The sequence below is a fragment of the Excalfactoria chinensis genome, chromosome 5 (genome assembly GCF_039878825.1).
Source record: "Excalfactoria chinensis isolate bCotChi1 chromosome 5, bCotChi1.hap2, whole genome shotgun sequence".
Taxonomy (NCBI): domain Eukaryota; kingdom Metazoa; phylum Chordata; class Aves; order Galliformes; family Phasianidae; genus Excalfactoria; species Excalfactoria chinensis.
In genome coordinates this window covers 8194121-8220136 of record NC_092829.1, presented here as the reverse complement: position 1 = coordinate 8220136, position 26016 = coordinate 8194121, and the positions used below count along the sequence as shown (strand labels likewise).

Genomic DNA, 26016 nt, shown 5'->3' with positions numbered 1-26016 from the left:
CCCATTAGGCAAAAACTAAACAAATACTTAAATGAATAACTGTAAAAACAAACATGTGCATTACAGAAAGAGAAAGAGAAGATAAAGGAAGGCATCCAAAAACAAGAATATGCCCCCCCCCCAAAAAAAAAACCACCATACCAAACAATACGCTCAGCAAATGAATATATAAAGCTCTGTGGCCTATAGTTAAAATAGGCACTTAAACATAACAACGTTACCAGTGTATGTACTTCTGCCATAAATCATTTCAACAGAATGCAGCTGACAAAAATTATTTTTAAGAGAGAAATCACTGCCTAGTTGTTGAATCTGCAGAGCTTCAGTGTTAAAAGTCCCTTTTTGCACCAATATACACTAAGTACCTTACTTGGTAATTTCTTTGGATGAACAATTTGGAGAATCTACTTAAAATATATTAATTCTTTAAATGGGTTATTAAAAAGTTAACAGCGTAGCAGAGACAGCAGCATCTGTTTGTAGTAAAAGGAAAGGAAGATGTGCATAGAAAATGTCTTTGGGAGACAGAGATGCACAGATAAATTAATATGATATTTTGGCAGCTTTAGCATCATCTCTCTTGAGGAGACTTTCTTCCTCGCTGTCTTTCTAGTTCTTACACCCTTTTCTAACACATCTGCCTCTTCTACCTGGACTGTGATGGTAGTTGCAAAGTGGACTTCAAAAAGAAAGCTGCAGTTTTCAGGAATGGATCCAACTTGAGAAAATGGAGATTTTTTACTTTGTTTGGTCTGGCAATGCTCTGCAGAATAAATTAATTTCAAGATACAGAAAGAATCCCTATTAGGACCTTCCTCTATCAACTCTGCTAGGCTTCAGTCTGTTGGAGGGCAAGAGATCCGGTTTGTAACTTCATGAACTTGTGATATTTTCTGAGAAGAAGAAACTGGTCTGAAGGAGAAATTATACTCTTAACTGGAGGAGATTCACAGGATGCCTTGTGACACAGACCCAGCTGGGATGGAGTTACAAACTGTGGTCAAAATTGGCCAGAGTTTGATGTTTCAGTTAAGTGGTGGAGTCACCATCTCTGAAGGTTTTCAAGGCAGTGGTAGACGTGGCACTGAGGGACACAGTTAGTCACTGATGTCAGACCCTGGAGTTTCAAGGTCTGAGTCCTTTGAAATCACTCTGCTTCCCCCTCTCACCACCTTTCTCTCCCTGCATCAGGTCCTCACCTCTCTCTGATTTCTGCTGGAGCAGATCCCCCACTCCCCCTCAGGAAGGCCCCCCTCTTTATTACCCTCCCAAAACTCCATCTGTTCTGAGATTGACTCCAAAAGCAACACTGCTTGCTTGCTTCAGGAAAGAAGTCATCGTAAAAGTGCCAGTGCCTGATAAGTGAAAACATCAGTGTGTTTGGAGCCCATTTGGAGCTCACACTGCTCTGCAGCCTTCTATGACTCTGTGGGGCACACAAGGCTGCATTGAGTTACCTTGGGGGAATAATAAGGTGAATGTAAAGAAATAATGTGTTACGGAAAGGAGACTTGTCAGCAGATCTAAGAATGGCTTAGAGTTTTCACACCAACCATCCACTCATCCCCACCATGCCCACTGACCGTGTACTTCAGTGCCACATCTCCACAGTTCTTGAACACCTCCAGAAATGGTGACTCCACCACCTCCCTGCACAGCTGTGCCAATGCATTGCCACACTTTCTGAGAATAAATTTGCCTAATATCCAGCCTGAACTTCCCCCGGTGCAACTTAAAATTATCTCATCCTAGAGTAGTAACGCTAGGTTCTCTTCTCAACCTGTCTTTCACTGGTTAAACATGCCTGCACTGCATTTGGTAGCTGATGGTTCAGTGGCTCGGTTCCTTTAATACTGCTTTTATTTGATGCCACATAGCTCCTGCTGCTAATCCAATTACTGCTGGTCTCTCTGAAGAGAACTGGAAAGGATTATGAGATGCTGTGGAGGAAGAGTTGTTTCTGTGGGATATGGATCCAATATCCCATTCTGCTCATCTTCCTTGGTGGGGTAAAGGAAGATTAAAAAATATATCCTACACCTGGTAGGCTGTCTTCAGGGAAGACTGATGAAATCTAGGTCATCTGACAGAGTCCAGCTGAGGTCAGTAAATCATTATTACTTAATAGCTTTCTATTAGCCTACAGGAAGTAAGTTGGCTGCCTTCAGGATCCCACTGGGCAAATGTTTACCCTACAAAACTGCTGGCCTAATTGGTGCTAATTGTCAGTGTCAGCAGAAGCAGCATCTTTCTTTGTATGTGTCAGGACTGGAGCATATGGGCAAAGAGGGATCAAATGCTCTGCACCTGGCAGCAGATAGCAAGTGAAGAGACCTCAACTCTCAGTCCACTGGCTGTCAGCTTTGCAATAAGTGAGTAAACAAATAGAAAGAAAAAGTGAAAAATCCCAGGTTGCACATGATCCAATAGCAGATCTGTAATGGTTGAAATGCTTCACGTTTTGCACGTACTGGAGATACTGCTGAGTAAAGGGTATCATGGGAGCTCTGAGCCTTTCTGACCAGTGTGGGAGCTTCTTTCACGGTTTTGGAAAAGGTGCATGTTTAAAAAATGTCAGAATGGCTTCATGTGAAGAGTATGTTTTTGAATTACTTCTTCCCATCAGTTCTGAATTTCACTGTGGGGATGGGATGGCAGTTGGACTAGATGATGTTGGTGGTTTCTCCTATCATCATTTTAGAAAGATACTGAAGTCATCATCTAATTGCAGATGACTATTATCATTATACAATAAAGGCATGTCTTTGCATGTCTCTACCCCAGCATCCTGGGGCGGGACATCATTATAATAAAATTGGGCTGTCTCAAATAAATAATGCAATTTAATTTTATAGGTTTTCTACCTACTTTTGGTCATATGGCTTGCTGTTCTAAGCATTTTGGAGACGTGTGGAAATTGTTTTCATGTCATAGTGGCAGCAATAGGGCTTTTCCACAATGGTCACTTCATGGTGACACTGTACTATTGCATTAAGGAAAGAACATCTCAGAGCAGCCTGTTCCTGCTTAAAACAAGACTTGCTACTTGCTGCAACATATCAAATCCATGAAAGTAGCAGGCAAATTAGTCCTAAAAGGTTACAGGATGCTAGCTGGAGTAATAAAACTTCTCCTTACCAGCCTGACAGCAAAACCATCTGGTTCTCGTGTGCATTGATTGTGCCCTATTTTGCTAATAGGAACAAGGCTGCATACCAAGTGTGATCCTAATGGTGCACAAATTAATTCTTTGTTTGCCACCTTCACAGCTTACATACTCCGTGTTCTGGTCAGAAAGCAAAGCAAGGGCAGACATAGGTTTGTCCCTCCTCCCTCTGCTTTCAGCTCCCTGCCCTTCACGCAGAGGGGCTTGCCTTTGTAGGCTAAGCCACAAGAAGCAGAACTGATAAAATATTCAGGAGGATTTTCTGCGACCTCTACTGTAACCCTCTCCTCCATTAAGGTACAACAGGCTGAGAAGGTGAGGGTGAGAGAAAAATCAGTCTGAAGTTTTTTGATCAGACAAAATTAATTAGTCTTGTTGTTCCCCACCTCCCCCTTTTCTACTTCATTTAGAGAAATGTTCTAATCTATAGAAATACGGCTTTCAGATGGCCTGGTCTTCCTATTCATATTCTAGAGGGAATAAAAAGTGCAGAGGGCTTTATCACCCTTCTGTTGCAAATGCTGAGGAGCCATTGGAAATATAGTCAAAGGCATGAGCTGATGCACCAGGATTTAGGAAGCAGCAGGGCACTGTTGGAATAAAAGAATTGCTACAAAAAAATAGCAGGCTCTCCTGCTGGAATAAACCATTACAGCAAGAGGAAGGATGTTCTTTTGTTTGCTTATTTGTATCTGATGGGTTTAAATGTATTTTCTCTTTCTGATGGATGATGGAAGAGGAAGGAGCTTTGCCTCCCAACATTTAGCTGGAGACAGGAAAAACTTGAGTTACATATGCTTATAGCTTGTTGCCTTTTGGGAGGGCTTTGCCAGGAAAGTAGCTTCTGGGTTTTGTTGTTGTTTGTTTGATTTTTGTTGTGGGTTTTTTTGTTGTTTTGTTCTTTGTTGCTTTATTTTTTTTAATGCCAATGGCTGCTACAAGACACACAACAGCTTGTACCTGTCAGTGAAACCAGTCCTTTTTCTTAACTGCCCTGCTGCTCAGCACTCCTATTTCACAGTGTCAGCCACTGTGAGCACTTTAATCTGTTAAAAGGGCTCTTTTTTCCTTTTAACGTTGATCCTATGTTTTATTTATCAGTCTTTGATTCAAAAACGCTTAGGAGGCAGAACACGTTTTCTAAGATGGATGACTTCTCTGTGGCTTGAATGTGTGTTTATGCATATAGGTGTTGTTGTCATTGCTGGAAGTCCGAAGGGAAGCATCTTCATAAAGAAACATTCTGTGGCATGTAGTCCAGAAGATCTGCTACTCTCTAAGGTTGGCTCACTGAGCACATGGACCAGTAAGGTTATTCTGTGAAAATCCAGACCCAGCTCTCTCTAGTGGTTGTTTTTGCTTTGACAGAGGTGTAAAAACTATGTGGTGTTTCTTGACTTCAAGTCCATAGTGTACAAATGCTCAATAGCAGGTAGATTTACTGCTTTTGGAGTAGATCCTGAGCACTGAAGCACTTTTACTATATTACTTTCAAGCATGGTAAGTTGGAAGTCCAGATCTTTCTAAACACCACTGGGTGCTGAGTATGGGGTAAAAGTCAGTTTGAGATGACTGGGAGGTTAGGGAGCATCTCCTGTAGGGAAGGGAAGGATCAGGAGCTCTCCAACCACATTGTTTCTTGGCTTAGTCCCTGAAGAAGCCCATCCCATTTCTTCTGATCTAAGAAAGCTCCCTCACTGTTCATGTGAAAACTGCTGATGTGTGGGTAAATCCAGGGATTATCAGAGCAGGGAAAACAAGAACTCATTCTCAAAAATCAAGGGACATAGAGTAAATCCTAGATACAACAAAATACCTGTAGCAGTGAGATCATTGTTACTCACATGCTAAATGCCATGTTGGGAAAACAGCAAAGGACTTCAGTTGCCCTGCAGAATAAACAGGGATGGATGATGCTGAGCACGGTGTCCGCATTAATAAAACCAGACTATTTTAAATCTCAAAATGAAAAAACATAATCTCCTTGTATTTCATTACCCTCCTCCTTATTTATAACTTTTTTTTTTTTTTTTTTTTTTTTTTTTTTTTCTGAGACATTTCTGAAAGCAACACTTTCAGATCTGCAGTTAAACTGGTATTGCCTCAGGCTGCCACCTTGCTAACTCAATAGGCACCCTGTGCTGCTAGCCTGGCAGCTGCCTCGGGCTCTGTCAGATGGCCGTGAGGATGATGAGATGTCTAGACAGCCTTGAGGTCCTGATGGCTATTTGTCTTTCACTTAAATTTCACTGGGAAGGAATTGTTATTATAGAAGATTCTGTTCAAAACCCTCCCTTGATGTGGTGAGCAGACTGCATGTTGGCCTCATCTCCAGAAACAAAGCGATGTTTTATCCCCGAAAATGTGGCTCTTGCTCTACAGAGACAGCTCCATTACGTAATCCCGTCAATCAGCTGCCAATCACTATGGTAATTGGGTGCCAATATTAAGATGAGCATTACAAAGCTGTCAAATGGGGCCCTTTCTGTTCTTTTTGTCTTGAAATTTCACTTTTGTTTTCTTCTCTCCACTCCTGTTTACTATTGATGATGGGTAGTTTTCACTTTCCCAGCAAGGTCTCTGCAATAAGCCCCTGCTCCATGTGCAGCAGCTATTAGGATGTTATTGAGGTTGGAAACAGGATTGGCTGAAATACAACGTTTTAGAAGAAGTGTAAAGAAAAGATTTTTTGTTGTTTTTTTGTTTTGTTTTATTTCATTTGGAGTATTTATTTTCATTTTCCATTTGCATTAGGATGCTGTTCTTTCTGTCCATATTCTCTGACTAGCTAATGAGACAAGGACAAGGTCAGAACAAATCTCTAATCTGGTACCCTTCCTCCAACATCATCAGGCAATTAAGGAAAACCTATAAGAAGCAATGGAAATATAGGAATTCTTCTGGCAATTTATAGCTTATGGACTTCGTAAACTGGAGGTAGCATCCGGAATACTGTATTTAATAGACACACCTCCTTCATCAAATTTGTTGATCCCAGTTTGAACCCATTTGCACATTTGACCTCCACAACATCCTGTGCCAGAAATTCCCCAGTGTAATTAGTGGAGGGTGTGAAAAGCACTGCTTTGTGCTTGCACTAACGCTGCTTTCTGGGCAACTTCAAGGGACTGCTTCAGTATGTGTTATGTGATGAAACACAGTTTAATTCCCATTTTTTCTATTGTAATTCATAGCTCTGGGATCTCTGGCACCTGCCATCAAAAAGCACAGCAATGATTTTTTTTCCCTTGTTTGTTTCCATGCATTACAGGTTGAAAACATGGAAATGTTTCTATATCCAAAAATGGTTGCTGTTGGAAAATTCTCCTTGCGATGTTTTGAATGCAGTCAAAGCAGGGCAGGAATGAACTTGTCACCTCATGTGAAATTCTGTGATTTTGCCCTCTTTTCCAGTTTGAAACAGAACAGGTATAAATGTTGGCAAAAACTAAACGCCGTTTGGAGAGCTCAGCATATTGCTTTTCAAGTGAGCAAATGTGTTCAGTTACCTCAAAGCTGAAAAACAAAACCTGCCTTTCAAACAGACATCTCAGAGTGACAACAACAACAAAAAGCTCAAAAACTTTTATGCCAAAACTGTGCTGTCATATATATATATATAACATGTCTCTCAAAGTCTTTGTATTTTGAAGGAAAACATGCTGGCAAAAGCATTCTTGCTAGGAGACCACTGTTGCATAGTTAAAGCTCAGGAAGGAGAAAAATAATCAGTCCTTTAACCACTATGACAAGTGTTGGTTTCAGTTTTGTAGCAGCCTCTCTGAGCCCTATAGCTCTTGCTCCAGAACTGGTGACACAGATTCCTGGACCAGAACTATGATTCTCCCTCTTTCAAGTGCCAGGGTCTGGGTGTGATTGGCCAGCTCACAGTTGATACTGTGTCCCATCAGACACCCTAACTAGCTGTCTCAGGTTGTGTCATCTGCAAATCAGGTGGCTTGGTTTCCCTATGGTTTCTTCTCCATCTCTGATTTCAGTGCAGAAAACACTGGGTGTTAGAACAGAACCCAGGAGACATTTGCACCATACGCTCTGCAATGCAATGGCCTTTACAGAGCTGCAGAGGGAGGTTTCTTCCATGCTCTTTTAGTTGGACCAGTTTCGTAAGCGGGCACCAAGCCATACTGACAGGTGGACTAAAGTGCTGGTAGCCAAAAGGTCACATACGTGTGCAAAAGATATTTGTTGAAAGCAGAAGCTCTGAGCCAGGAATTAGAAAGTCCAGAGATCAAATCCCATGCCTCATTAATAGGGCATTGTCTCCACATTGGGCATGTACGGACTACCAGCAAAAATAACACAGTTATGGCTATGTTAGATGAGATGCAGCCCTCTTCAATCTGCACAGTGCTTTGATTTATACTTTATCATTCTTTTTTCTTTTCCTCTCTGGAATGTACAAAAAAAAGTGTCTTTCCAGACTTTCTAACGCATCTTTGGAATTGCATTTGTCAATAGGATTTGGGGAAAATAAAGACTAAAAAAGCAAAACAAAACAAAACCATACTAAATATGCCTTACAGTTTTGTACATGGCTATGAATGCAGATTAATATGATATTAATGCAATGCAATTAAGAAAAAGCCAGTGTTATTGTTTGAGACAGACATTATTTCCCTATCGAAGGCTAAATCAATTGCAATTATTTTACTTTCTGTATAAGAATTTGCACATTTTACTCTAGGTAAGGTCTATTAATGAAATGAGGTACTACTATTTTTTAGTTAAACTGAACAAAGGGCAGAGGCAGTGACAGGTACAACATGTAACTAATCATGCTGCATGCGTGACTTTTCAAGAGTTAATGAGGGACAAACTAAACCTAATTGCTCTCTTGAGCCTTTACATTCTTTAGAAATAAAACAAAAACAATCCAGGAAAGAAAAAAAGAGAAAAAAGAAAAGAAAAAAGAATGGCCTTCGTCTTTTCAGTGAAGCAGTGGTAACACAAATTCTCTTCTGGAGCTATTTATTGCCACCATTTGCTTGTGGTTGACACATTCGAACAATAACCCTGCACCTGTAATTCGATACACAGACAAAACAAAGGCATGAAGGGAAAGGGCTCAGCTTCCTCTCCTTAATTACTTCATGCAAAACAAAAGCCACCCGAGGGGTTGTTTGCAAGAGAAAACAATACTGAGCACTTTCACAGTTGCTTTGGACAAATGGTGTGTAAATAAAATCACAACTCCATGTGGTGCCAGGGGTGACCTGGAACATAGGATAGGATATTTAGGTTGGATAGTAGGAAAAAATTTCTTCTCAGAAAGAGTGGCAACATATTGGTATGGGCTGCCCAGGGAAGCGGTGGAGTCACCGTCCCTGAAGGTGTTCAAGAACTGTGTAGATGTGGCACTGAGGGATGTGGTTACTGGGTGTGGTGGGGATTGGTTGATGGTTGGACCAGATGATATCGATGGTGTTTTCTATAATTTTATGATAGGAGCCATGAGCACCTTCCATCCGACTATCCAGGAGGTGTGTGTTTATATGTAAGCTTAATATAAATACATGGTACTAGGAATTAATTTCCAAAGAATCATAAAAAGGTTTATTTGTATCTCGTTTGGAGACTTGCTGGTGTGCCACCCTACTATTTCAACATCTTCAGCACTAGTGTATGTTTTTTTCTTTTTATATGCGCACCAAGCAGTTCAAAGATCATGTTTTAAAGCTGCTTCATTCAGTTAGAGAAGGGAAAGCCCTAAATCACCCCAGTTGTGTTTTTCCACGTTGAAGAGCAATAACTAAGAACAACAGGAGCTAATCTATTCCATGTTTTCATGTCCCTCTAGTGACATGTTATAGGAATGACTTCAATTGATGTTTTGTCTTACAGAAAAAGCAGGCTTTCAGAAGGCACAAAACCATGCAGACACCTAACTCTTAAAAACTATTTTTGCCAGACTTAATTATTTTTCTAAGGAATGCCCAGAAATTGCCACAAATTTATTAGAAGTAGAAAACCTCTTATGTGGTTGAACAAGGGAAGAAGTCTCCCAGGATATATGCTTTTAATTCACATGTTTAAAACCAAGCAGCTAAAGGGAAGTTCCTCTAGCATCCCTCTTCAGTATCCATTGCCTTAAGAGTGCAGGTAGGCCAATATGTACAGCTCATCAGAACTTCTCTTTTGCCTCCAGCCAATAAACAAGACACAGTCACACATCTATATCCATGGCCACAGCCATATCCATATCCATGGTCTCTCCCATACTGGACCAAGGTTACAGCATTACCACTAAAATAGTTACAGGCTCTAGGGTTATCCATCCCTACAAATTGATCCCATCAGAGCATCATGAATGCCATGCACAGATGTGCATAGAGGCACAGAAACAAATGTTTACTTCAACTTATTTTGGCCTCACCCAAGTTGTTTGTACCTTCCAAATGATCTTCTGGATTCCAAGATCAGTAAGCAAGATCAAAATAATCTAAAATCAGGAGCTCTAAGGAAGGGGAAAAATACTCCCCCTCTTCTTCTGTCACTGCCTTTGCTAGGATAGGGAGAATAGAAAATTAAATTGTGATGCATATGGAGTTATGTCAGACTGTCCCAACTGAGAATCCAGATTTTAATGCCTTGCAAGACAAGCTTTTAGTCTACTGACTGTAGAGTATTGGCCTTTATGAATATTTCATGCATTCATCTTTCTCCCCTCTCATTTCTGCACTTATTTGTTAAACAGATCTTACCAAACCTGAAAAAAAGCATTTCCGGCTCATTTACTTTAAAGGCCTTCATGATGATTATGTAGTCAAAAACATATTTTAAAGACTTAGCAGAATCAAACATCAGCCATTAAAGCATAGAGAGAACCAATTAATTATGGTACACAGTAACAGTACAGTCAATAAGTTGTAAACCTATCAAGATGTCTTGGTGGTGAAATGCTTTTAATTAGTACTAGATAAAAGACATTCAGAAGACATTCACTGTGTATTGAAAATATCCTTAATGCATACATTTTTAAACTATTCTCTTTAAGGTACAGAGAGTAAGGTCAGTTTGCAATGGCAGAAAGCCACCTTCACAAGAAATCCACATATATATATACATGTATTTCAATTGTATCTCACCAGAATGGAGAAAAAACTCAGCAGTGCAGAAACTGTAAATGCAGTACAAGCAGAACTCACTATAATCAATTTTTTTTTCTTATTAAAGCTCAGAAACTGATCCTAGTCTAAAATTCCTACTGCAGGTCTCTCTACGAAGCATGCATTTCAACACAGCGATTTCTTTTTAAGGATAGGATCTTAGGGTGACTGCAATCTGTACCATCAATAAGATCCGAATAACATTTTTTTTGTATTTCAGCAGGCTCATAGATGGTAGGTGACATAACCTCCTGATGATGAATGTAGTTTTTGCTCTTACAGGAGCCTGTGGGTCCCATTCCTTTTTTATTTGCACCTTCTATATATTCTTCTCTAATCACTGATGAAATCAATCTCGAGTGGAACTGAGGAAGCAGCTGTGGGTGAAATGCAGACGAGGAAAGGGATCCCTGGCCCAAGTTATTCTTGCAGAAGACATTTCACCAATGGAGTGGAGGGGAAGTAAAATGATGTGTTCCACTCATTTCATTGTGAGAGGAAATGTTGAACAATGAACTTCATTTTGCCTTCTACTACACCAACATGGAATCTGGCTTCTCCAAAAATATCCAGGCAATTATACCAGTACATTGACGGAATGGAGTAGAGAATTAGATTTTCTGTACTTAAAGGAATCAGTTGAGGAAGATTACAAAAGGAAGGGCAAACTCAAAGTCTTCAGCCATCATTAAAACTATTCATTTCCTTAGCAAGGCAGAAAATTGGATAGCTCTCCTTCTGTTCATAATTTAATGGCTTGTGTTCAGTCACAGCCCTACCTACCTGCTTAAAAGCAAATCATATGTAGCAGTGATACACATTCATTACCATCCTCTCTCAAGATAATTTGACAGTTCCATGGCATGGTGCCACAGTTGGTCGTTATCTCTATCCCCAAGTACCACTCTCGCCTGCAAGATGTTGCAGTGACAAAGAAATTGCTAGTGGCTGCATTTGGCTTTCTTCCTCTGGTCAGCATCCACTCCAAAGAGAAGTGCTCAGGGGATATTACAGAGGAATGCAGGCATAAAACAACCATACTGTTTTTGTTTATATGTTGGTTTAGCAATTTGTTTTCTATTTATTTATTTCCTTTAGATACAGAAGTAGTTAACTGGAAATAATGAAATGGGAAGAAGAATCTCTCACCCTTAAATGCTGAAAATTGGCCCCCCCTCCCTCCCACCAACTGTCTGCTTCCTTGCCCAGCTGCAAGTTTCTCAGAGAACTCAGGAAAGTCGGCAAAAATGGAGCTAAGGGTAACATTATTTAATCTTCTCTCTCCCAATACAAGTTAGCTGTAATCCCAATAAGCTCCACCACCGCTGCCTTTTGTGCCCCAAGAGGTTAATAGCTTATCAGTCTAACAATAAGTTTATTACAAAATTGATGTTAAAAAAAGAAAAAATGAAACAACCTTCAACTCCATCATTTTCTGCCTTATTGTCAAATGCCCCACCATTTAGACATGATTTGCATGATTTACTGTGCATTTGTTTTTTCTCTGTCTCCAAGCCCAGAATTATCTTCTATTGAGGCCATATCAGCTGCTGGTGCTTGCAGATTGCCTTTGTCCTTTCCAACCTGCAAAATATCATCTGCAGCATCCAAATCACTGTCTGCCTATTCTCTTATCTTCTCCTTCTTTTACCCATCAATAGCCAAGCTGTTCTGTTCGGTAACTACGACATATTGTAGGAAAGAACTGATAAGTACATCAAACAGCATTCACAGACTACACACAAACATGCGCCACTGACATTTTTTATTGCCTGTGACAAGTCACCCATCCCCACTCAGTCTTTCCAGATGCATAATGCAGATTTCAAGTCTGTGTCACTGTAGGTACTCTTTCTTATAGAGAACTTATCTGTGTAGAATCAGAATTAAAAACCATATGCCGACAAATAGTACATTTCTTTCTAGCATTAAGGAAAAAGATTACCATAAAACTGTAAGAATGGGAGATCTACATTAATATCTACATATGGATTCGTCAGACAATGTCCAGTGATTTAATGCAGGCAGTTTAAGATTTCCCCTTAGCTGTGAGAACTGCTGTTGTATGACTTCCAAGTCCACTGCTCTGCAAAGTAATATTCATTCTGTGTAAAATTCACATCACTGATCTGAGCTGTGCTCCAGGTGATGAGGAATTCATACACAGCTGGGTGCTGAAGATTACTTGAAGAGGGGTAACTCTAAATTGCTTGCTTTTCTGTGATCTACTCAGAGCTGTAGGAAATTATCTTTAGATTTTCAGAACACCCACAGATGTCTCAGTGACCACAATGCAGTCATTTAGAAGTTCATAAAGTATGAAACAAAATTTCTTCTTTTAGGGAAAGACAGACTTACTGCTGAAAAAGCGATCAGTGGGCCTCTTCTATAGTCTCAGTGCTATTCACCGCAAGCAATGAAATGAATTATTGGGCTGCTTTGTACTGCTTAGGAGGAAAAAAAAACAGGTGAATTTTGTCATTAGGCCCCTACAAGACTTGTGTAAATTAAGTGAACTTTCCTCTGAGTTTTTCCTCTATCAAATAACATCCACACTCAGTCATTCTGTGTGGGTTTTGTGGTTGTTTTGGTGTTGTGGTTTTTTTGTGTGTGTATGTATGTTTTGTTTTGTAAATGATTACAGAAACCAAACCGAGACTAAAATAAAAGTACCTACTCTAATGAGAGTCAGATCCAATCAAATGTAGGTTTTACTGCAAAGTATTGCTTAGATGATCAGTTCTATGCAATGCACATTACATGTGTGCACTCAATATTCCCACAGTGGCAGGACTGGAAAAATGTGATACAAGATTTAATATTAAATCAGGATTATTGCAGATGAAGTTTCACATATGTCTTGACTATAGTTGTTTTTTTCACTATTATTTTAGTTTGCCATATTCTACACTCATTTAAAATCTTAACTAATGTCTTGCAACTGTTAATCTGTAATCATTTCTCCACTACTGAATCCTAAAAAAGAGACTCTGCAAAACATGGAATTAATCATGAAAAGGATGTATGGTCATCTGTGTTTTAGGTTTGAGCTGTGATTGACAAGCAGTTCTGTTGTTCACAAAGGGAAAACATCTGTAAAGATGTAAGCCATCAGGAATGATAACCTCTGAACTCTCACCTCATGCTGAGCTTCAGTAAATGAGTGCACCTATCTCTCCTGCCAAGTGTAACACAATACAGATGTGAAGTTTACACCATGGGCTGTTTTTTTGGCTTTGAATCTCGAAGTTTGATTGGGAAGATTCTTAAAACAGCAAATATGGGATCACAACAAATTAAAATTAATTAAGTGAAAGGAACGACTATGTAATTTATGTCAGCTGTAAAAGATTAAAGATTTTCAGATAATGAAACAAAATACACATGAAATTTTACCAGGACTTTCAGGATAGATTCCAGCTGGGTCTCACAGAATATTATGAAATCACAAGCTTCTATGTAAATTTGAGAAATGCAAAAAATAGTTTTACCTGAATAGACAATTAATACCTGCTGTAACTGAACTACATGATACCATAACAAGGATATAAACAGCATGCATTATTACAGAGTAATGAAATCAGTGAGCCCTCAGCCTCACAAGTAGTAGAAAGCACTGGGGTTGTGCTCAAAGAGTCACATAAGCAAACTCCAGCCACAAATCTTCCTCCAGCACTCTCCCCCCAGGCCTGAGGTTTGACAGGAAACACATTCCACAAACCTTTTAATTTAGCTTGGTCCTTTTTAATGAGAAAGGATGTTTTTATACAGACACGTGCCCTGGTTTTCCTTCCCCTTCCAGCACATGCATCAGCCAAATAAATATTATCAAAGGATTAAATATCTTGTGCTTCTCTAGGATATTTCATCCGAGTTTAGCCAAAGTGCTTCACAAACTTTAATTAATCCCCCACTGAGAGCAGTGCTGATAGACACACATTGCAGATGAGCACACAGAGAGGGGCAATGATACAAGTGCCTCTTGCAGCCACACAATGCATGAGCAATGGGGCCAGCGGGGAGCCCAGTCATCCCATGCTTCTGCTTTTTCTGCTTGATTTTCTCAGATATTTGCAATATGCAATAGCCACTTCAGTCTTCTTTCACTGCTGTGTTCCTCCACCATGATGAGTGCTGCAGCATGGCAGAGCTGCGCAATGAGTTCTCCCCATCCATTTACTTCAGGGCTTTGATTTTAGGTCCCAGGTAGGACAGAGCAGGGCAGAGGGCTTACAAGTGACACAGATCAGCAGGAGGAAGCACACAGTGTCTGAAGTTTGCCTTCTGATATCTCATTTAAGACACCTGGCATTACATTATTTCTCTAAATGTCATAGACCATCACCAGAAAGCATGTGATCTCTCTGTACCTGTGACTACAAGGGTTTGAGCAGGATTTTCTCTTTTCTTCTTTGCAAAAATGTGTCAAAGACATAATTTATTACAATGAAACCGTGAACATACAAAACAAAAACTGACATCTCCTCACTTCAAATGCCTTTGTGCCTAGAAGACAGGAGATAAAAAGGCAATTGATATGGGCAAACAAACCTATATTTTACTTCCTTCTCCTGTCTTCCAGATTGTAATGCGCTGTGGTCTGAAGCTCAGAGGACTTCTGCTTGATTTATAAGTATTTTTTAAGCAAACCTTGCTGCTTGAGATTTGTAGCAGAACCAGCACAGGACCTGTGTTAGGGGAAGTGGGACGTTACAGCACATGACTGTGTGCCTTTCCTCCCTGGGAGCTATTGGGGAACAGCAATTCACACAGGGTGTTTATAGAATCTCAGCACAGCACTGCTCACTGGGAATATGTTGTGATTCATTGACAAGCTGAGCATCATGGAAAACAGTGCTGATCCCTGCATATTCCTTTTGTTTGATCTACCTATTAGTAGACTTGCCTCCTTTTCTTGGCTTTTTGTTTTGTTTCATTTTGTTTTGATGGCCATAAGGATATTTCTGCTGAGCCTGCAACTCTGGCATCTGTATGAAGCATAAGTAGGATGGAAAGCTGTACATATACCATCAGCCTTTAGGCCCAGGCTCTAATCCCAACCTTTGTGTCCCTCTAGATGTCATGAGTAGACAGAGGCCAGGCAGGAGCATCCGAGTGTCATTTCAGATTTACCAAGGGACAACTGCAGTTTAATCCTATGTCTAAGGTAGGGCTTTTGGAGACTCACAGAACACAGGTTGGTAGAACAAGGAGCCATGTGATGGCAGAATTATGCACATGTGATTTTGCCAGCCAAATCCTGAGAAATGAAAGCAGTGAAAAGGGTTACACAGCCATTGGTTTTAAAGAGTTCAGGATAAAAGATTTTCATCCAAAATGTGAACATTAAGCTCACAGGAATATCAAAAAACAGCAAACTAAGCTGCTGGGGCTCCTACCTTTCCAATCTGAAATGCTGAATAAGACTGACTTGTCCTGTTGTGGCTGTATAGCACTCTCCATGGACAGGACTCTGGGAAGTATAGCTGTGGCATAGTTTTTTACTTGGGTGCGTGAACCATGAATCACAGTATGGAGCAGGCTGTCACTGTACCGTGAAAACTGGATCTGGTTGTTGGTGATGTTATGAGGTGCAGTAGAATTATGACTCTAATTGCACTCAGTATTCAATGATGTTGTAATGGTTCTCATAGTATGTGGGATGTTAGGACTGAACCTAGCTCAAAAGAGCGAAGCTCAGCTTTCCAGTGATCTGAATCTACTGCTCTCACTTTCAGGGATTTTGATGATAATGGGAGGGTGGAAGGTTTCACATTCTGTCTCAGTCAAGGCTGAGCTGCTACTCAGGAAATAAAAGCAATTGTCCAGGAAAAAGCAGAACGATTGGTAACAGTAACGTCATGCAGACAAAGTGAGACATCCAAAGAAGGATATACAAATGCATTTATAAAGAGCAATTATTAATCTTTTGTGTATGTTTAACAATTGCTTTGCTGAATGCTCTTTAATATTGCAAGCAAGTATTTAGTGATTTTTTCCAAAAATTCAAAATTCATGTCATGTTTTCTAAGGGCTTCAGTGTATATGTTCAATTTTCAAGAACAATTGTTTAGTCTTACAGGGAAAACTAAGTCGTCCCATCTGGACTGGATTTTGACAACTGCAGAATTTTAGCCAAGATTAAGTTAATTACGATTCTGTCAATAATCAAGTTTAAAAGGACAATTTCCATGTCAAAAATTGAAGCGAAACAAGTTCTCCACATCAACTGTTACTAAAGAATAAATCTGAAGAACATTTCGAAGTGAAGATCGATCAGTCTAATAATTCCTTCTTGACCCATTTTTATTTTTTTAATCACTACCAAATCTCACATCTAGAAACTTTCTTGTCAGTGACAATAAAGGGTAGGAGTAATCATATAAATAAACTGGAGAGAGAGAAATGCAAGAGTAGCCTCATGCTCTTCTGCTTCCAGGAAAGCTTGCCCGGCCACATGTATGACTGTCAGGAGGTTTGAATCCCTCTGATTACAGTGGACTTAGTAAAAATAAAACTACATGTGTGCCCTTGGCTTCACACTGACCAGAATTTGGGATCTTTGGAAACAGATGCCACCTTTCACTTGAGACACAAAAATTCCTTCACGTTCATGCACTGGAGCTGAGGACAGCTCTTGCTGTAACTGTATACAGGTGTGTGGATGGGCTCTTCAAAGTCTCAAATGAATGCTGTAAGAACTGCAGCAGGAATATGAGCTCTCCATTCATGAAGACCAGCATCCCAATTCAGCTGAATGCTCACCTGCCACAGAAGAAAAGTATTAGCCATCATTTCTCAGTTTTTTGTTTTTGGTTGTTGTTTTTTTTTCCTAATTCAAGGACAACTTAATCTTTTAACTCAATCTCTTAACCATCTTCATTAGTGTTTCCACAATGGATTTCTGCTGTGATTATACAGAGATGAGACAAATTTTGGAGATAACCTTACTACTTGTATTTTCTCTTCCACTTTTTGGCTCACTGACATGTGTGGCTTTCCACAACTGTTTCATTGCTCTCTGACGGCATATATTTTGCTAACACAACAGTTCCCATGCTGGGAAACAGGCAGCACACCTAGTTCTCTGTGCCCTCATACTCTAACCAGGAGTGCCAGTGGGTGCAGAAAAGGATGAACAGGAAGGAATTGTTTAGGTTTTGGAAAATTTTACATAAAGTAAAATTATTTTAGCCAATGATAAGGAAACATTTCCTTTTCTGTTAAGAAAAAAAATCTTCGGGTGAAAATGATAACAAAATTGGGAGAATTCCACTTGGGATCTGCTCCATTTCTCTCAGTTCAGAAAAGATTGTCTTTTAATAATAGATCATTTATTGCTTTTGTGGCGTGGAACTGGTCAAAGTGTCTTCCTCAAATACTTTGGCGAACTGATTGATGATTTGATAGTTTTATAGTATTTTCAAGGGATTTTGCTTGAATTATTTTTCAACCATATCTTATAGCATAGCACAAATTAACTTGTTTATTGAAGAGAGAGGACTCATTTGATCTCACTGTGTAGTTTATGTCAAATTCCCGAGCAGCTTTCTAGAGTAGTTTCTTTAGCATTCAGGCTTTCCTCAGACGTTATAGAGAGTATGCTGCAGAGCAACTAGGAAGCAAATAAACGGACTTGTTCCTAATGTAAAGATGAGTATAAGTAGTGGGCAAAGATTTACTGAGAAGATCAGTGCCTCATCATGTCATCATGTCATTATAGCACACACTATACTCGCCTTTTCTTCTGAAAATCTTGTATGTTAAACTGCAATAGACAAAACGTAAAAGATTGAAAGGGAAATGAGGTAAAGTTCCTCTTAACAGTGCAAATTAGGTCCAGAACCAGAAATTCAAACCACATGATTAAATTCTATGATGGTTTCCCATTCTTTGATTCCATGATTTTCAGTGCCTAACAACCAAGTCATAGAATCATAGAATGGATTGGGTTCAAAGGGATCCCAAGATCATCAAATTCCAATCCCCCTGCCACAGTCAGGGCCACCAGCCTCCAGATCTGGTGCTGGACCAGTTTGTACAGAGTCCCACCCAACCTAGTCTTGAATACCTCCAAGTATGGCACATCCACAATCCCTCTGGGCAGCCTGTGCGTGTATCTCATCTCTGTTAAGAACATCTCCCTGACATCCAAACTAAACCTTCCCTCCCTGAGCTTAAAGCCATTCTCTCTTGTCCTATCACTGTCTACCCTTGTAAAAAGTTGATTCCCCTCCTGTTAATAATCCCCGTTAAACACTGGAAGGCTGCAGTGGTGTCTCCTCACAGCCCACTCTTCTGCTGGCTCAACAAGCCCGGTTCCCACAGCCTGTCTTTTTGAATTGCTGGTCCAGTTATCCTCAGACAACTGCACTGAAGAGCTGGAATGTAAAACAGACTTAAATGTAGCAATGAAGACAGCTGTGCCTATTGTAAGTCATGACAACCATGCAGTAGTTCTGCTGCATACTAGATTCTGCTTATTATTCTTGGATCTTTGTCAAAGCAAGTTACAGAATCGTGCATTTCCTTTATCTCATCTTGTTTCCATCATTTTTTCCTAGTGTTAAGCAATAGTAATCTTTCTTATTTCCATGGAAGACAGATCAGCTGTGGCACCTGTTTTTTTTAGTGAGGTCCTGTTATATGGTTGTTGTTTGTTTGTTTGTTTTTTGTTGTAGTTTTGTTTTTTTGTTGTTGTTGTTGTTGTTGTTTTTTAAATGATGAGCTGGATGAGTTTATTGGCATTGTGTAGCAAAAATGCTAAGTTATGGCTTGAACCAGTGATAGAGCACCTGGTGGGAAGGCAGGGCCAGCCCAGGGGAGCTCAGGTGCATGCAATGAGCCTGAGTGACCAGAAGGGGTGGAGGGGTGGATCCTGGCTCCACCCCTACCCAGACCTCATTTATGGGTTGGCGGGGGGGAGGGTAAAGGTATCTTGCTGGAGTTTTCTGCATACTTGAGGCTCTGTGAAGGTAAGCAGGTCTTTACCTTTGTTTTTTCCATCCATAGCTGCTGCACTCAGGTTTATCCTCATTTACTGCAACCTGGGGACTTTGCTACCCTGCTATTGTTTGGTGTGTTTTCCATCCCATTATAGTGTTTCATACTGAAGTTAGCTTTTATTGCCTTTGCCTATCTTTTTTGATGCAGAAAGGTCACTTATTTTCCTCATACCTCAGAGCTGTCCCTGTTTTATACTTGGGGGGGATGTTTCCTCTCTTGTACATCCATCCAACCTCACAGAGGTTGTAACTGCAATACGCCGTGTTACTTCCTTCTTGCTTAGTCTGAATCTCGTATCTTTGTGTTTCTGCAACACTGAGGCAATGAGATTTAAAAAGTGAAAGCAAATCAAAAAGTATCATGCATCATACCCTAAAGCAGGAAGAGACATAAAAGGGTTGCTCATGATTCCCTACAACATATGCAACTAATGATGGGGAAGAGATGCAGAACCTCCATTGCTGTCCAAGGGAAATATGAAATCACTAGGCTTTTTAGCACAATGTACAGTCTCAAGGCATGAAGAAGCATGCAAAAAGCAAGCCATGCAGCTATTAAGTAACAAGTTCAGCTGAACAGGGAGGTTAGAGAATGTTTTTATTTCACTTCTAGCTTAAGGTGCTTCAGGACTGGGAGGTTAACTGCACAAGACAGAAACACAGAGAACAATGGCAAGTACAGGGCAGGAATTAGCTTTCTTTCTTCTGTAGGGACAGTTTCATGGACTAGAAGCTGCACCTTGGGAATACCCTTCTACTATTGTAACGTTTAGTGGAAAGGCAGCCTAGGACTTGGCTGAATGTGTAGGACAAGAAAATGAAGACATGATGGAAAAACCTAAGTCATGTCTTGGTTTGATTCCTCTTCACTGTATCTCCAGCTGCTACACATCCCTCGCTTGTTTAGTATCCCTAAATATTTTCATTACAGGCCTAAAATGATCAGATATTTTTCTGCCTTCATTCTTGAACATTCTTCCTACAGCTTCTGCTCAAGTCAAAGACATCTCACTTTCTTCTTCCTTTCTCAATTAATTCTTACTCAGTATTGTTGCATTTAACCCAGCCTTCTATCTTTTGCTCTTCTTCCTACTCTCTGCTGCTGTTTGTGATGATCTACCAAAATTCAGCAGCAAAGGATTCTCGTTATTTCCAGTGCCACTTCTAGTTGAATCCTTAATTCTGAGATATATTTCACAAGGGCCTGCTGCCTGTCAACTTCTAATATTTCTAATTGCCTATATGCTCTTGTATAATCATAAAGCCTTTTAATATTTCACTTTCCCCCCAGGAAATGTATCCTAGTTTCAGAAATGTGACCTTCAGCTCTTTTTGTGAATGCTCAAGGGAAGAAAATCACTCAGACTGTCAGCAACATTATCAGCCCAACTGTCACTAACTTCCCAGTCATGCCCTCTCACAGCTAGATAGTATCATTACCTCACTGTTTACTTCAGCTTTCCTAGGACAGTGAAATGAGGGTGTTTATCCTTAATTCCTCTGATATTTTGGTTTCGTGTGTTCATGTCAGCAATCATGGGATATCTTATTCGGGTCTCCACCTTTGGAGCAGACCTTGGACCTTAGAGCTGGTCCAACCACTTGTGCGCCACTCAGATTCTGCCTCTTTTCAAAGCCAAACCATGTTTAGAGTCTCTGAACATCATTTAAAAAATAAATAAATAAATCATCCGGATATCACAGATTACTTGATTTATCCACAGGTAAAAGATAACAACAATCTCTGGAGCGTGAGTTGTAACTGCTGTAAGAAAACAAACAAAACTGTGTTTTACCTCTGCTCTGAAATATTCAAAATTCAAGTACTTGTTGTAGGTTGATCAAAAGCTTCTGCATGAGCAAGTCAGGAACTAAAGGTCCTACTGGTCACCAAGCAGCAAGAGAGAAAGCCAACAAGTTTGTCTTTTTGTCCAGAGCATTACGGACACAGATAATACAGTGTTCTGCATGCTGCATTACCTATCACAGCTGCATGCAACCATCATCAAGGCAAGATGATTCACTCCAGCAGCTGAATGAGGAAGAAGTTATATACTTAGTACAGGAATATCTCCCCCAGCACACCCTGGGGAAGGGCCGTACTGTAGGACTTTAATCCTTAAAGGCTTGCAATCAGATAAAGCATGTCTTGACAACCAGGAGTGCTTGAAGAAGCTCATTTACGAGAAATGAGGCTTCTTGGGATCACCAGGCAATCTCACCTACTTAGTGGCTTTCATATTCTCTCGTCTCTCTCACACTCATTTTTCATGGTACAGTACAGTTTATGTAGCTTTCGTGCCCTTTCCAAGTGTTTTCTGCTCATAGGTGTAGGAGGTTTTGATGGCTTAAAGAACTGGACAGAGTAAAATGCAAGTGTTCTGCAGAACTTCCCAGTGTGTAAAAGCCTTTCGTGTACTTGCATCTAATGAGAGAAGTTTGGACTCGGCATGATATAGACTCTTTTTTAGGTCTGGATCCTGTATCCACAACTAGTTCCTAAAATTAGTCTTATTCCTGTAGCCCTTGTACTTCTAAAATATGCAGTGAACATAAACAAAGAGCAACAGGAGTACAGAGAAAAGTAAATTACTTTAACCAAGCCCTGGACAATGAGAGGGAACCTGAAGAGCTCCTCCAAGTAGAAATTTGATTGCCAACATAAAATAGATGGAGGGATGTCAGTTTTTATGGATTGTCACCAGAATTTGTGTAGTTCAGTGATAAGTAGATCTATGAGTTCTAGACAGCACACACAAGTTTCAGCTTACGTTTGCAGAAATTTGCCCAGCCTCTGAAAAATGAGAATTACAACCAGGTGTAAGACAAGCTGTATATTAAGTCTAGCTATCACCAAGCATCCAGTGTTCATTTTAGCCTTGTTTCTTTTGTCTTTCTCTGTAGAGCTGTATTTAATTTGTCTTATGCAGTATCCCCGTCTGCCATTTGAAACCTGATTGTTGGGGTCCAACTTTTGAAGTGTTTTTAGCTTTGATTGTCATTTTAATTTCCTCTGTAGTGTATTTGACCACAGCTTGTATATTGTAGTCCAAATTGTCCTCTAACGTTATTTCTTCAACCTCCTTTTCAAGTTATATTCAAACCCAGTCTTGTTTTTGGTTTGTTGTTGTTTTGTTTTTTTTTTTTTTGCCTGTCAGCTGATGCCCAGATTGAATTAGAAACCACTCTCCTTCCAGATATAGAAATATATTTCCTCTACTTAATGCAATCTTGTCTGTGTCTGGGTAATTAAAATCATCTATTACTACCACTCAGGTTCATTTACATGTTTTATCTTTTTTAATTTATGCAATAATTACATAAAATACTGAGTTCCAATGGGCCAGCTGGAAGGAGTACAAATAGGAACGCACATCTTATTATGGAAGCATACCTCCAGATATAAGCACTGGCTTTACCATTTCCAGGCTTTTTTATGATCACAACTGAATCATCTTTAACAAATAAATCGACATATGTTTGTCTGTATATCTGCTTCTTTCCCCAAGAACTGCCAGCTTTTCTGAAGATAAGAACCTCAGAAAGTTCCAGGGACCTCAGTGTTTTATCTACTGAGCTGTTCAACTGTGCAGCCAGATCAATAATTACACCTACCACAAGATGTATGAGGTTACTGTAGAAAACACAGGAGTTAGATAGCTACTACTGTAAGCATTACATAGGCTTTCTCACTGCAGGGGAGAAACAGAAAGGAGGAGTTATTGCTATGGCTCATTCTTGCTGGGTTCTTCTTATTCAGTAGGCAGTAAAGAGATTCTGATATCTTTTTCCAGTCTTTAAAAATTCATTTTTTAGAAATTGTCTTCATTTTTTGATTGCCCTTATGTTTCTCAGTCACATTTACAAAAGTTATCTTCACCTCTTTTCTAACTAACTCAGCCCTTCTCATGATATTTTGAGCAGCTTTCAGAGCCATCAGGGGGAAAAGGCAGAGCACCCTTCCCCTTTCTGATCCTAAGAAAGAAGCTGAAAATAAACACTGAAGAAAAAAAACAAATACAAAAGCAAACAAAAAACCCACACATCTGAAATACTATAAAATTAGTCTTACAAGTGCCAAAAGATGGAAAAAGTAATCTCCACAAAAAGCATTATTTCCCCATGACTGCTTCCCCAGAAGTATTCCTGCTCACAATAGGAAGATATTTTCTTCCATTTGACACAATTAACTGCTATTAGCAACTTCAGTGACTGCTTTTGAGGCCTTTTGTTAAAGCACATTGAAATGAAATCCTTTCTACTCTGCTAATAGTAATTTAAGAGCTGTCTTTGTTTTGTGAGGAGGTATTTGTGAAGCAAGCCTATTTCAGCAAACATAAAATAATAGAATATTAATTTTCTAGAAGCTTCAATTTCTTGGCACTACAATTTCACTGTGAAATATAGTACCTGATATTAATGTGTAATGAGAGCTTCTTGATTTCCAACTCTTATGTTTAAAAAATATTTTTCTACAAGTAGAAAGAAAATGTTATTAGTTTGGCATGGCAGTGCACAAAAAGTGGTGAAGCCATGGATGGACTTTGAGTTCTGAAGTTCTTTATGAGACAATGCATGAAATTTAAAGTGTCTTTAGTATCTTTAATTTTTGGTATGTTCCTTTAAGGAAACCTGCTTGGAAGGTTAAGTCAGCATATAGATTCAGCATCCTTTGAGACTCTGATTCCTGTTCATTCAGCTTCAAACACTGAAGAACAGGAAATATCTCATCTTGAACCATCTTGCTTATTTTTCAAAGTATTCAAAGGTGTGCACCACTGCTGTATGAATGACATTCCAAACCAAAAGAAATAGCTGGCCTGCTTTCTTCATTCAACAAAACAAGACTGCATGAAAGAAAGAGCCCATGAGAAACAGAGTTTGTACATAGGACCTGGGGTCAACGTTGGTTCTGAAGCCAAGTCACTGTAAGTCAATCTACCAGACCTGACAGATGTGAAACAAGGCAACTGGAATGTCCATATCTATTCATTAATGTGTTCATATTTTCTTAGGGGGTGCTAATTAAAGTATACATCTTTTTCTTCTTTAGCTCCACTCCTTCAAAGGCCCAGCTATTCATCCTCCATTCCTTTTGCAAAAGGATCCAAATCCAGCTGCTTTTCTTGAGATCTGATATTCCTGACATCAAATCTCAACGATCAAAGAAAAACATTCATTAAGTCTGTTCAGCATTGCTATAATGATCTCCTTAAATGGATTACAGTACTTTAAACATCAAAAAACACCTTTCTGATAATGTATGGGAGCATTCATTTCTCTTGTTTACCCAGTGGCTTGAGATGTTTGTCTAAAGTTTTACCATGTAGGTAAATAGGCAAATACTGTTTAGATATCTTTAAATACAGAAGGAGAGCATGCTTGTTAAGTAGACAAGCTTTTATTTCCTTAAAGTATGCCATCATGTTCTGGGTCCTCAGGGAGACGTCCCCAGAAACCATAAAAAATGCAGTTCCTAGAACTAAGGTTTTCAATCTTTCATCTCTAACATTTGAGAAAACAACCTTTCCAAAAATTGTAAGCCTGGGTGTTAAGTAGTAATTGATACTTTGATACAGCTGATTTTGTTTTTTAGCGCTTTGATTACATCTGTCCAGGTCATAAATATAAACCTATGTAACACAGTAGTCTGGAGTTGAGTGAAAGCACAGGAACTTGTTATGTAGCTTTCAAATATACAAATTTCTGTATGATACAGTTTGTGTGTGGCAAAAATGATGCTAGGGGAAATGTGTCATACAATGTATTTTTGTTGTTGTTTCTTTTATAAACGCTTATGAAGAGAATGAGGGCAATACTTTGCATTATGTAGTCAGCTGGGTTTGTAGAGCCTAGTTATAAATATAAGCAGTGACACCTTGCAGCAGGGTGTGGGGGGGAACATCCTGGGTAATTAATTTGAGCTGACAGTCGGTATCACGGGACACATGATACTGACTACAGTGACAGCGTTATCTGTGGGAGAGGAGAGTCAGTTTCCATTCAGAAACACTATTTTCCAGGGATTTGGAAACTGACATAATAATTGGCATTAAAAAGTGTTCCATTCAGTAACATAATTTCCCCTTGAAGAACTGATGACCAAAACCGAGATGGCTATTTTAAGATAGCTGAGGACAGAAAGCAGAGAAGGGGAAAAAAACACCCGTTACTGTAATATCAGAGGTTCAATTGCTTTCCATTAGCAAAGGCAGCTGTGGACTTCTGAAAACAACAAATGATTCAGACCTGTAGTTTTCCTGCCTTCCAGGACCTATTCTACTGTGGTCAAAAATATACTGAGCTGCCAGCACAATGTCCAGAGGCACAACAGTGTGAGACAAAATTCATCTCCTGTGCTCAAACCTAGTAGTCTGACCTATTTCTTACAGCAGGCTGGGCTAGGGCTTTGAGGCCTGTAAAAAGAGAGTTGAAAAGGCCTATCCAGACTGATGATACTTTCTCAACAAGAGATAAAGCAACTGTGATAGATGTGATCAAATGGACCTAAAGCTACGTGTTATTTCCAAGTTGCATATCTTTAAAAACAACAACAACAAAAAACAACATAAAAACCAACATATTTATGCTTTAAAGGAGTTTTAGCAGTAAAATTTTCACCTTAAGGAGACAACGTTTTCTACCACTGAAAACACTAAATGGTTAAATTTTACTCCAACTGCTATTAAATGCTACGCACTGAAGGATTTAAGGTGGC

At 39.6% G+C, this 26016-nt stretch overlaps 1 long non-coding RNA gene across 1 annotated transcript; it reads left to right on the top strand.

Annotated features, from left to right (window-relative positions):
* The first annotated feature begins 19239 nt into the window (after window positions 1-19239).
* LOC140252434 (uncharacterized) lies at window positions 19240-24512 on the top strand. The gene is made up of 3 exons (XR_011903654.1): window positions 19240-19268; window positions 23926-24226; window positions 24352-24512. It is a non-coding gene; the product is annotated as an uncharacterized lncRNA (long non-coding RNA).
* The last annotated feature ends 1504 nt before the right edge of the window (window positions 24513-26016 follow it).